The following is a 12,279-nucleotide window of genomic DNA, read 5'->3' as shown; positions in this document are numbered from 1 at the left end:
TCATTAAAAACCTTTAGCTAAGAAAACCCTGTGGGACAATACTTAGCAAAGGGAAAAAGAGTACAACTATAGATCTTCGGGATCCAAATTTGTGTTGCATTAGTTACCTCATTAAAAACCTTTAGCTAAGAAAACCCTGTGGGACAAAACTTAGCAAAAGGAAAAAATAGTACAACTATAATCCTTCAAGGCACAATCTTCGGGATTACGTTAAAAATTCGCTCCCCCTGATGATGACAATCTTCTGAGTCTATGCTAAGAAAAACCCAGTGGGATAAAACTTAGCGAAAAGGGACAAATTATGAATCTATGATAATAGACCTTCAGGGCCCAATCTTCAGGATTGTTCTTTAAGAATTTGCTCCCCCTGAAGAAGATAGTCTTTCAAGTCTATGCATATTGTGAACATATTTCTCATAAGTTGATGTAGGCAGAGATTTAGTGAACAAATCTGCAAGATTGTCACTTGAGCGAACTTTTTCAATGGTGATTTCGCCATTCTTTTAGAGCTCATATGGATAAAAGAATTTTGGCGTAATATGGTTTGTCATGGTTCCTTTTACATATCCACTGCTCATTTGTGCAACACAAGCTGCATTGTCCTCATAAAGGACAGTGGGGGGAATATCATCTTTCACTAGACCACACGAGCCACAAATATGTCGTATCAACGATCTTAATCATACGCATTCTCGTGAGGTCTCATATAAAACGATAATCTCTGAGTGGTTAGAAGAAGTAGTCACCATGGTCTACTTAACAGACCTTTAAGAAACGACAGTACCACCACAGAGAAAAACATAACCAGTCTGGGATCTGGCGTTATGGGGATAAGACATGTAGCGAGCGTCCTAATAGCCCATTAATGTCATATCTTGGTTTCTTTTATAGAATAGTCCAAGATCTTTTGTACCTTGAAGATAGCAAAGGAAATGTTTAACGTCATTTCATTGCCTCCTTATAGGATAAGCACTATACCTTGCTAGCAAGTTCACCGCAAATACAATATCTGGCCTGGTGCAATTTACGAGATAAAGAAGTGCTCCAATGGTGCTCAGATAGGGAACTTCTGGCCCTAACATTTCTTCATTATCTTCATTGGGTCTAAATGGGTCTTTATCCACTTCGAGGGACCGGACGACCATTGGTGTGCTAAGTGGATGAGATTTATCCATATAAAATCTTTCCAAAACCTTTTTCACATTAGGTTGACTGGTGTAGAAAAATTCCTTCTGGGAAAATGCTCGATCTGCAGGCCGAGACAAAACTTGGTTTTTCCCAAGTCTTTCATTTCAAACTCCGTCTTTAGGCATGAGCTAGCTTCTGTAAGCTCCTTGTGCATTCCAATAACATTTATATCATCAATATAGACTGATATAATACAAAAGCTATTTATAAACACACAAGGGCAGACATCATTATTTGCATATCTCCTCTTCAGAAGGAACTCGCTCAGTCGGTTATACCACATTCTACCCGACTATTTCAAGTCGTATAACGACCTTTATAATTTTATGTTATACATGTTGCGATTCTCGTTTTCTCTTAATTCAGGAATTTTAAGTCCATCAGGGACTTTCATATAAAAGACTCATATAAAAATATGGTCATGACGTACATATACTGCATATATATATTCATAGTTTCTGCCATATTAACTTGTGGAACGTAATACAATCACTAATAGGAGAATATTTTACATCTAAATCGATGTCGGGTCTCTGCGTGAACCCATTTAGCTATGAATCTCGCTTTATATCTCATCACCTTACAATTTCATTTATTTTTCTTACGAAGACCCATATATATCCTGCAGGGATATATGAACTACAGGTTCAAAATACTTTTGCGAGTTTCAGCTCAGCCTCAATTGCCACTTTCCATCTCACCTAGTCCGAATGCTTCAAGCACTCTATTACCGACTTAGGTTCTGGATCCAGATTATTTTCGGAGATAGTAAGAGCAACTGTAGAGGCAACTATGTTGTCGACAACTTTTATATTTCTATTATATATTTCTCCTTTTTCACAAATTCGTGACCACTTCAAAGCTTATTTTATGTCAATCAAATCCTTGTCATTTCCCTTAACAATTGGATTTGGCTGTTCCGCATCTCCAGTATTGTGATTATCAAGTGCACGTGCAATTTACTAGAGATTCTATCTTCAGGATGAACCTCTTCTGGAGGTTATGGGAGTGACTGTCTTTCTATATATATAATTTAGTTTGCCGCGGACTTTTATCTTTTACACTAACATGTTTTATATGCTTCTGGCACAATATGCTTCTGGCATACCAAATCATCAATGATATATTCAACATGAATATGGGACTTAGTCACTTTTTTCTTAGCAGATTATCATGTGAACTTCTGGTTCAGTTTGACTAGTACGTGGATATAAATATTGAAGATCTTTTTCACCAATGGAATTTCTTGACATTATTTTGTATTTTGGGCACTAATCTCCCCCTAATGTCGAGAATTGATCTTCACTAAAAATACAGTCAGCGTACTAAATTGTAAATTGATCCCCTAACATGGACCATAGGTACTAAATTATTGACGGAGTTTCATAAATAATGTATGTACCTTCACCGAGGTCCCATAGAAGTACGCTATGGTGGTGATATAGAAACATGGACTGCAAATAAATAATACGCAGATGAGAAATGTTTTGCTTCTACACCACGTATTAGATAAAGGGGGAAATTATGATATGCAGTTGGTCGGATTTGGTTTGAATGCCCCATTTAATTTAAGAAAATCTGACGAATCATATTTTGCCTAAGATGGCCCAATCGCTCATGCCAGAGTTTAAAAGAATTTGGGTCCCTAAATCTCAAACTTATCGCAACATGGTGTATTTTAGGCCAGACAAATTCTAAGATATACATATATAAATAAAAACCACATAGGTTCACAAGAGTTTAAAGCAAAATCAAGATAAATTAAAATTGTCTGACAAATGCATATAATCCAAATAGTTTTCCTTGACCACCTCAATAAGATCTACTACCTCCCCCTCGTCCGAGCTTATGAATTTGAATTATGACATGTGCTTCAGGCACTATGACTGAACCAATTAAACTTGCATTATGGTTTCTCACAACAGCTGGTTGTGTTTTTAACAACTACTAATACAAGGATTAGTTCATAATGCTTTTAGTTGTACTATTGTAAGAGTACAAGGTTACTTGTTGAATTGTATTCAGTCGAGGGTTTAAAATCCAAAATTGGCTATATGATAAGATCTCCTACTATGTTCATAGCCTCCCCCTTGTCCACGCGTATAAGTAATTTTCTGAATTGTAGCATGTGCTACAAACACAACTCGTAAGCTAACTAGTCTGACATTGTGATTTTTAATCATCAATTAATTGTGCTTATCTGCGACTACTAATCAATTCAGAATGCTCAGTGCAATTCTTGGTCATGTACTGCTACTGGAGTATAATATTATTTGCGTGGAATAGGGAAAAGAATTTTTCGATCAATTTTATCATTGTCTGTAATGTTCTGCTTACAGAGTTTCAGCTGCTAGATAATTTGGCACAGAACTGAATCATATTTAGTCATGTATTTGAAATCCAAAAAGTTCTGATTCAGTCTGCCAATTGCGTTTGAGGGAAGATTATTGGTTTCCATAGATCAAAGCGATCCTTCAGGGATTGTCCAAAAAAGTAAATACTTTTTCACTGAGGTATTATTTTTTTCACGTCTTAGAAAATTTAAAGTGTTTACCCTTTGGGCAAAGATACTTAAAGAATCAAAAGATATAATCGTGCAAAAATCACAAGGGTGTCCAGTAAAAATGAACGTTCGAGGCCAAAGACAATTAATAATTACTATTATATATCATAGTGCACTAATCATGGGGATGAAAGATTAGTACATGAGAAATTAGAAATATTCACATTTTAATAAGATCACACATAATCACCAAAATCAAGTATGAAAAAGTCGAACATGAAATACATCATAAATGTTTTCGGATGTGCAGTTTATGTTCTAATATCACCATCCAAGGATTAGAAACATTATACAAGCATGGCATTTTATGCTGAGCAATGGAAGATATAAGTGTCAATATAAATAAGAGAAGAATAGATAGAGTTCCTAATATAATTATGCACATTGTAATTAATACATCACAGAAAAAGGGAATGCATGAATATTCCAAATGTCGATCTCATTCCCAACAAGACATAGCTCTTCGTCTTACCAATGGCAATCTTATACGCTAATAGTCAAAGTAAGTGTAAGGGAAAAGTTTACATGCAACACCTCTAACTCACTTAAAATAAATGTTAAATTACTTTTAATTTTGTAGTATGTAAAATAACCAAGTACAAAGTTTCTTTTCAATCCAGACAACAAGCACAAGTAAGTTATTTTAATGTCTAATATTGCAGATAATAGCATCACTTGATTGTATAAAGAAGCAATTAAGTACCCCAGGGTGAACTAGTAAGAATGAAATGAATTTTGACTTTAGTTCCTAATAACAAGAATCATTTATAAAATCTCAAGGAGTTCACTTTTTGTCATGCATCTGTTGAAAACAACGAATTAAAAAAAAACCTGGCTTTGTAAGGAAATAAACAATAAGATCCTCTACAACAAAAAAAAACTTCAATTTGAAACTGTACATACATATATTGAGCAAAATATGATTGTTTTTGTTTCATAATCTAGTTTGCCATTTTTCAAACATCTATTACATTATTATTATTATTATTATTATTATTATTTATATTCTTAAGTAGAACAATCTGAAATTATGCAGGTGCTAGTTTCCAAAAACCATGGGCCAGGTTCAATAGATTATATCTTTCAACAAGTAATAATTATGGTCTTCAGGAAGGGGAAAATTATGGTCTTCATATGAGAGGCTTTCAAACTTATTCAACAATATTAACTCCTAATTATGATAATATTTAACCTCAATCTTTTGCTTTTTCCACAAAAACTCAATTGAAAATCAAATAGGTCACATGGTACGGTCAACAAATTACTCCACTTCGGCTAAAACTCAATTTAGCTAATTAATGGAGATAGAATTAATGCAAGACATTCACCTTATTATACATAAAAAGGCTGTGCTTATTGCTCACTGGTTAGTGAAAATTTTCATGCTAATGCAAACTTTCACAACAGTACTTAGCCAACATATATACATATTCTAACTGCATGCTCATAAAATAGGGAAGAGTACTAATTAACCTTGAGGTTTTGTGCAGATATCAAAATAACCCTTATCTTTAAGACAAATACTTTATCTCGAAATATAAAATAAAAGATATGCTAGAGAAGAATAGATTTTGCAAATATCTCTTACCACCAACGGACGATTACGAACCGGCTAGCTAGAGCACTCGTACTGATAACGTGTTGTAATCTTGTTGTTATATCTACATACGTCGCATATCATAAGTAAGAATCGAACATGAAATGTAAGAGTAAATAAATAGAGAAGAGAAGAGATATGGAGAAAGTGATCATCTCATTTTATTCATCCTCATTTCTCATCAATTACATTTTGTCTTCCATGGATTACATTATATAGATGTGGAAGAGAATACTAAAAGTCACAAGTAGGTGAAGAGACCTTTTCTAGTAATGTCCACATTCATTGTATTTATATTTACAACAATGCAAAAATTTTAGAGGAGATAGTCTAAGTTTTACTCCCTTTTTTTAAGAAGTGCCTGTGTTTTTATTTTGGAAAAATTGCTTCAAGGCCCCAAAATTGAAAAAACAATGTGCAACAGCCCCCTATACTTTAATGTTTGGTATAAACCCAAAATACACTCCAAAAGTTCATTTCAGCCCCTCCAGCTCACTCAATTCTCAGAATCCTGAATCTACCCTTCCCGCCCACTCCGCTACAGCTTCCGTGCGTTGGTAACGGTGCCGCCCACTCCACTACTATCGAGGCGCTCTCTCTCTCTCTCTCTCTCTCTCTCTCTCTCTCTCTCTCTCTCTCTCTCTCTCTCTCTCTCTCTCTCTCTCTCTCTCTCTCTCTCTCCTTTCTCCCTCCCGCACTCTGTCTCTGGCTTTCTCTCCAGCGAAAAACCAAAATCCGCTTCTAGGGTTAGGTCAAAACCGGATCGAAGATGGAGAAAAAATCGGCGAACGAATTCGAAGTTGTTCACCATCCTCCGCCGCCGCTGCAACGTCAGGAACATGCACCAATGAACGACGAGTGAGAAGACTCGCCGTCGCCTTCCAAGACCGACGAAGATCCTCCCTCGCCTTCCAAGACCGACGAAGACCCCCATTTGCCATCTGAGACCGACCGTGGTACCGATTCTCTCACATCCTCCCCTGCCTCCAAGTCTTCGTCCACCCATGCGTCATCATCAGGGAATGACAGCACCGATGAAGCCACCCAAACGTTGTTGAGTTTCCAAAGGGGTGTAAGGAGAAAAAGAAAATTACAAGTTCACTAAACGCACCATAGAAATCCATAAAGAAGTAAGATAATGTTATATGTTATATTTTCCAATTTAGATAGATGTTATAGATTTAGTTGAATTGTGAACTATATGCCTGGACATTGGTTGAAGGACATGTTAGCTGATACCTTAATGTTAAATGTGAACTATATACCTCTTATTAATGTTAAGTTTGCCTGTTGTTTGTTAAGGTTTATAGCGTAACTGTTACAGTTTATTGTTACATGTTAACTATTGGATATTGGATGTTAAGTGTTGTTGATGTTAAATGTTTAATTATAATACAGGGAAAAGTCAGGTGCTGCTAAAATTAGACCCACTGCTAGTTTCGCCGCATATTGTAAATTTATGAAAGTCCTCGAACCGAGAATGCGGCAGCGTCATTGGGATGCATACCAAGGGTGTACATTCCAGCATTATGTAAAGTTTGGCCCCCTAGCAGTAGATCGACCCACGCTGGAACTTGTATTGAGACACTATAAGGGTAATGAAGTGGCGTTTTCTCTGCCCGATGCCGAAAGTGGGAGAGAAAAGGTTGTTAATTTTGATATGGACTGGGTGCATGAACATACAGGTTTCCCAATTTATGGGGAAATAATTTACAATAATAGAGATCATTTCCCTAGGCTTTGGGTGGAGTATTTTGATGAACATTTTACTAGAACCCCAAAGAAATCAACGAAGAATTGATGAACATTTTACTAGAACCCCAAAGAAATCAACGAAGAATATGCGGCGATATGTGGAAGAGCTACTGCAATCTCTTGTTGAATCAAGAAAGAAGAAGGATATTGAAGATTTTGTGTTACTACAGATACTTTATAAATGTTCAATGATGTGGTGCCCTAGCAGTGTCCAAGGCATCCCAAGGCTCTTGTTCAAATATGTTGATTCAATTGTGTTTGTGTCAAAAGTTGCCATTTCCATTGTTTTCAAACCTGTTACACCGTTTATCGATTACAAGTTCAAACTGAAAAGAGAGTTGATCTTTTTATAAGATCTTCTTACAACGGAAAATAAAGATTACAACTTTATCAAACAAAACGCAGCAGTAGTTTATCTCCCACTGCTTTGCGTGGGATCTTTGCCTGTGCCGGGGACGCGTTAGTCCGTGGACCACCGCAGACCAAAGCCGATCGACAATATAATGACGCTCTTGTTTCACGAGGGAAACAATTACGGAAGCGACAATCACGACCAAGCGAGATTGTGGCTCTTCTCGAGATTAAAACCAAGTTTAATCCGGAGGAAAGAAGGGAAAAGAATCACAAACCTTTCGAAGGGGCTTTCTTTATGAAAGTGTTCGCCAAGCTCTGATGATTCTCCTCTGAAATTCGTGGTTGACTGGTCAATTTGACAGCACCTCGCCTTCTTAATCTCAGATCTCCGATCCTCTTGAAAGAAGACCTTAGGCTTCTATTTATAGGCTTTTTGAGATGTGTCTCCTAGTAGGAATTGATGTTTAAACGTTATCTGCGGTTTATAACTGTCTAAACGTGTTTATGGATAACCTCAGAGCAGTTGGAGAGGTTTTGGGACGAAAGAATCCTTAAAAATCATCGAAATCCGTGTTTGGGGAGGTTTTGTATCCAACAAGAGTCCTGGTGACTCGGGACTGTGCGAGTCAGCATTTGGTGACTCGGAACTGTGCGAGTCAGCTTCTGGTGACTCGGAACTGTGCGAGTCAGCTTCTGGTGACTCGGAACTGTGCGAGTCAGCTTCTGGTGACTCGGAACTGTGCGAGTCAGCTTCTGGTGACTCGGAACTGTGCGAGTCAGCTTCTGGTGACTCGGAACTGTGCGAGTCAGCTTCTGGTGACTCGGAACTGTGCGAGTCAGCTTCTGGTGACTCGGAACTGTGCGAGTCAGCTTCTGGTGACTCGGAACTGTGCGAGTCAGCTTCTGGTGACTCGGAACTGTGCGAGTCAGCTTCTGGTGACTCGGAACTGTGCGAGTCAGCATTTGGTGACTCGGAACTGTGCGAGTCAGCTTCTGGTGACTCGGAACTGTGCGAGTCAGCATTTGGTGACTCGGAACTGTGCGAGTCAGCTTCTGGTGACTCGGAACTGTGCGAGTCAGCTTCTGGTGACTCAGAACTGTGCGAGTCAGCCCACTAGATCATCTTCACTTGATGAGCTTGATTCTCAGATAGATCAGCTCCGGCGAGAACTCCGTGAGAAGGAGGACGCGAAGATGCACGTTCAGCAAGCACATGCTGCTTTATCTGATGAGCTGAAGTCCTTGAAGCAGCAGCTGGTCGAGACAGAGGAAGTTGCGGTGAAGACTTTAGCCGCCAATGAAGAGTCCATCAGAGCCGAGTTGCAGGATGAGCTTAGGCAAGCTTATGATGATAAGCTGTCTAAGTTTAGTCAGCAGATTTTTAGCCATAGGCTTGATGTATGATTTCATTTCCTGAATATTTTGACTTTTGAACCTCTTAGTGGAAATGGTTTTATCTTTATCTTTATCATGATTCCTCATTCTGTTTGGAATGATTGACCATAATACTCATAGGATTTTTGGCAAACCCCCAGCCTTCAACGGGTTTGATTAGCCTTTACCGACTACCGTTTGAGTCGGGCTAGCATGCAGATTATCTAAATCCGTTCCACATGTGACGTTGTGCTAAGAGAGTTAACGCTCTTAGTGCTACGATATTGAATACGTAGCCTTCGTCTTTCTCACGGGAATAGACTACCCGGCTTAGACTTCGTGCTATGATGTCGAATACATAGACTTCGCCATTGTTACGGGAATAGGCTACCCGGCAACGTGTATTAGACGTTGACTTATCCCTACTTAGGCTTCGGGATGAGATACCCCAGAATCGGACTCTGGTGTCTTTTTGTTCAGAAAAAGACTAAACCGGCGACGCGTGTTAGGCTTCGGCATATCCTTTCTTAGGATTCAGGATGAAATTCCCCATGCGTGTAAGGCATGGATTTTGGTGTTATTAATAACAACCTGCCACAATGTTGAATATGTGAACGGGGGTTCTTTTTAACGGTTAAGAACTAACCGGCGGCGCAGGTTAAGCGCAGACTTATCTTTGCTTAGGTTTCAGGATAGAATACCCCAGAATCGAACTCTGGTGTCTTTTTCTACGGAAAAAGACTAAACCGGCAGCGCGTGTTAGGCGCAGACTTATCCCTGCTTAGGATTCGGGATAAACTTCCTAGGATGAATCCTAAATTGACCGAACCCGAAATGGGAGAGGAAGAATTTTATATTCTATCTCCCGACATTGAAGAAGAAGAATTTTATATTCTATCTTCAGCTGGAAAGGAGACTAGAGGTGGGATCTCCACCCCTAGAATCCAGAACGATGAAACTAGGAGTGGGACCTCCACTCCGAGAATCGAAAACTTCGGATGATCCTAACTGTCAGAAGGTTTGATTACCGAACTAAAGGTGAATTTCTCGTTTATCGAGAGTGAATTATGGTTTTGACCCTAACTGTAGGAAGGTTTGGCCAAATGGGAGTTTGAGGTGACCCTAACTGTAGGAAGGTTTGATCACTTAGTTGATTTGTGGACCTCTCGTTCATTGGAGGAATCGAGAGGGGATTTTGGCTGTGGTCCTAACTGTAGGAAGGTTTGACCAATCGGGAGATTTGAGATGATCCTAACTGTAGGAAGGTTTGATCGCTCGATTTGTGGACCTCTCGTTCATTAGGGGAATCAAGAGGGGGAGAGTGTTGAGTGTACAGACGCGGTGAGAATTTGAATGGGAATTTCTTATCCATCATTTTGCTGTGGTGACCGGATTATCCCTAAGAATACACTATATGGATTTCTTTTGGGAACTTCCCGTTACATGAATCATCCACCCCCAGCTTCCTTTGCAAAACTGGGTATGGTATTGTACTCAGTTGGGTGTCCGAGTTATCCTTAAGAATATCAAGCATGGTATTCTCCAGGAACTTCCCGTGAAAGAAAGGAAACAGTTTAGACTCATATACCTGTTGGAGTATGTAAGGAAGCAGTTTAACCTCATGCACTTGTTGGAGGATTGAGAAACAGTTTATACTCGTATACTCTTTGGAGTTTCAGGGTCTTCGTCCTTGAAAGAGTACTCTTTTTGGAGTCTCGGACCCGAAGTCTTTTGCTGTTTTCGGAGTTGCTTTTGCGACGTCTGGTTAGCGTCAACAGCTGTTGCAGGTGATTTGCCTTTGCCACGAGAGGCAAAGTTAGAATTCGGAGGCTTAGTTGTTGATTGACCCCTCTCGGCTTTCTTCCTTCGGAGGAATCGCTCAGCTTGCTCCCCTCGGACCTTCAGATCCTTCCACGTTTTGGACGGTGCTGTTCCCATAGCTTCTAATACATCTATGGAAAGATTATTATGGCACGTCTGGAGTATGAACTCCTCCGTGACCGGATCTCGGCAGTTCATTGCCTTGTTCCGGAAGCGTTTAACAAAGTTTTCCACGAGTTCTCCATCCTTCTGCTTTTCTTCAAAGAGCGTCCCGATTGACACCTCCGTGTCATCGTCGAAGAAATTAGCGAGAAACATGCTTTCCATATCGTCCCATGTAGTGATACTTCCCGGTTTAAGCCGGCGGTACCAATCAAATGCAGCAGCGCGAAGGGTTCCTACGAACGATCGTACCATTAGAGGTTCGTTACCTGAAATGATCCCCAGGTGAGACTTGAAATAAATCAAGTGTTGGGTAGGGGAGCCCCTTCCATCGAATGGTGTGAAGTTGATCAAATTGAACTTCGGTGGGTATGGAATGGAGTCCCACTCCCTCGGGTAGGGACACGGAATGCCAGTCTTTTTTACTTCTTGGGCAGACATCAAAGCATTGATTTTGCTTTCCAAGTCTTTCATCTTAAGATCTTCGCCTACCTCTCTCTTCTGGCGATTTTGGGGATGGATATTGATACCACCCCCAGCGTTAAGAACGCCTTCCGTATTCTTGTTCTCACGGGGAGTCTCGATGTTAAGATTTTCTTCTACCTCTGAGTCGCTATCTATCTGATTCGCGGTCGGACGACGACTAGATTCACCGCGCTGGTTTGTCAGCTGTTGGAGTTGTTGTGCGTGTAAATCTTTAACACGTTGTACAGCCATCTCCATTTCAATTTTGAAATCCTCTTTTTGCTTGGCCAAAGCTTCTTGAAGAAGTTGAGCCATCTGTTCTGTGGTGATCATGAACGACTCTCGAGACTGTCCTATACTGGATACAGTAGCATCTGAAGCAATCGCTGAGTTAGCATCCGATGCTTCTTCGTCTGAGGACTGTCTTCTCTGGATACTGTTGTAATTGTAATCCCTAGGCCTTATAGCCCCGGTTTGCAGCCAAGTTAACCGTTTGGACATTTGTGAAAAGGGCTCAGGGTTGTAGCGCCGCGTGGACTTTCCTTTTTCTGCCATATTAATCGTGAATTCCGAGAGTTCACGTTCCCGAACGGGTGGCTTTCTTTTACGGAAACATCTTGATTTATTTCTCTCCGTTTCTGTGGAAAGTCTTTCAAAGCGAGGCAGTCTTGGAACAGTTACATTCTGCTAATACTGCCTTGATGAGTTTAGTACAAGGACAACGAGAATCCCTTTCTCGGGAGTTTCTCTTCCGAGATTTACTCATACCCCCAGTCTGATAGTACAGCTCATCGATATTATTATCGGAGCCACCTATCTTGTATTGGCATAACCCTCTTATTCTATCCTCGTCTTCTTCTGACGAATAAAGGTCTCTTTGAGGGCATATCGCTCTGTCATTATTTTCAAGAGTTGCTCGTTTGAAAACTCACCTTCGCACGCGTGAGGGTTCAACAGAATCTCGAACTTCTACCCGTAGCCCAAGGCGAGCGGTTACTGG

The sequence above is a fragment of the Asparagus officinalis genome, chromosome 9 (genome assembly GCF_001876935.1).
Source record: "Asparagus officinalis chromosome 9, Aspof.V1, whole genome shotgun sequence".
In the NCBI taxonomy this organism is placed as follows: domain Eukaryota; kingdom Viridiplantae; phylum Streptophyta; class Magnoliopsida; order Asparagales; family Asparagaceae; genus Asparagus; species Asparagus officinalis.
The sequence above is the reverse complement of the archived record's forward strand: the minus strand, read 5'-3'. Positions refer to the sequence as shown.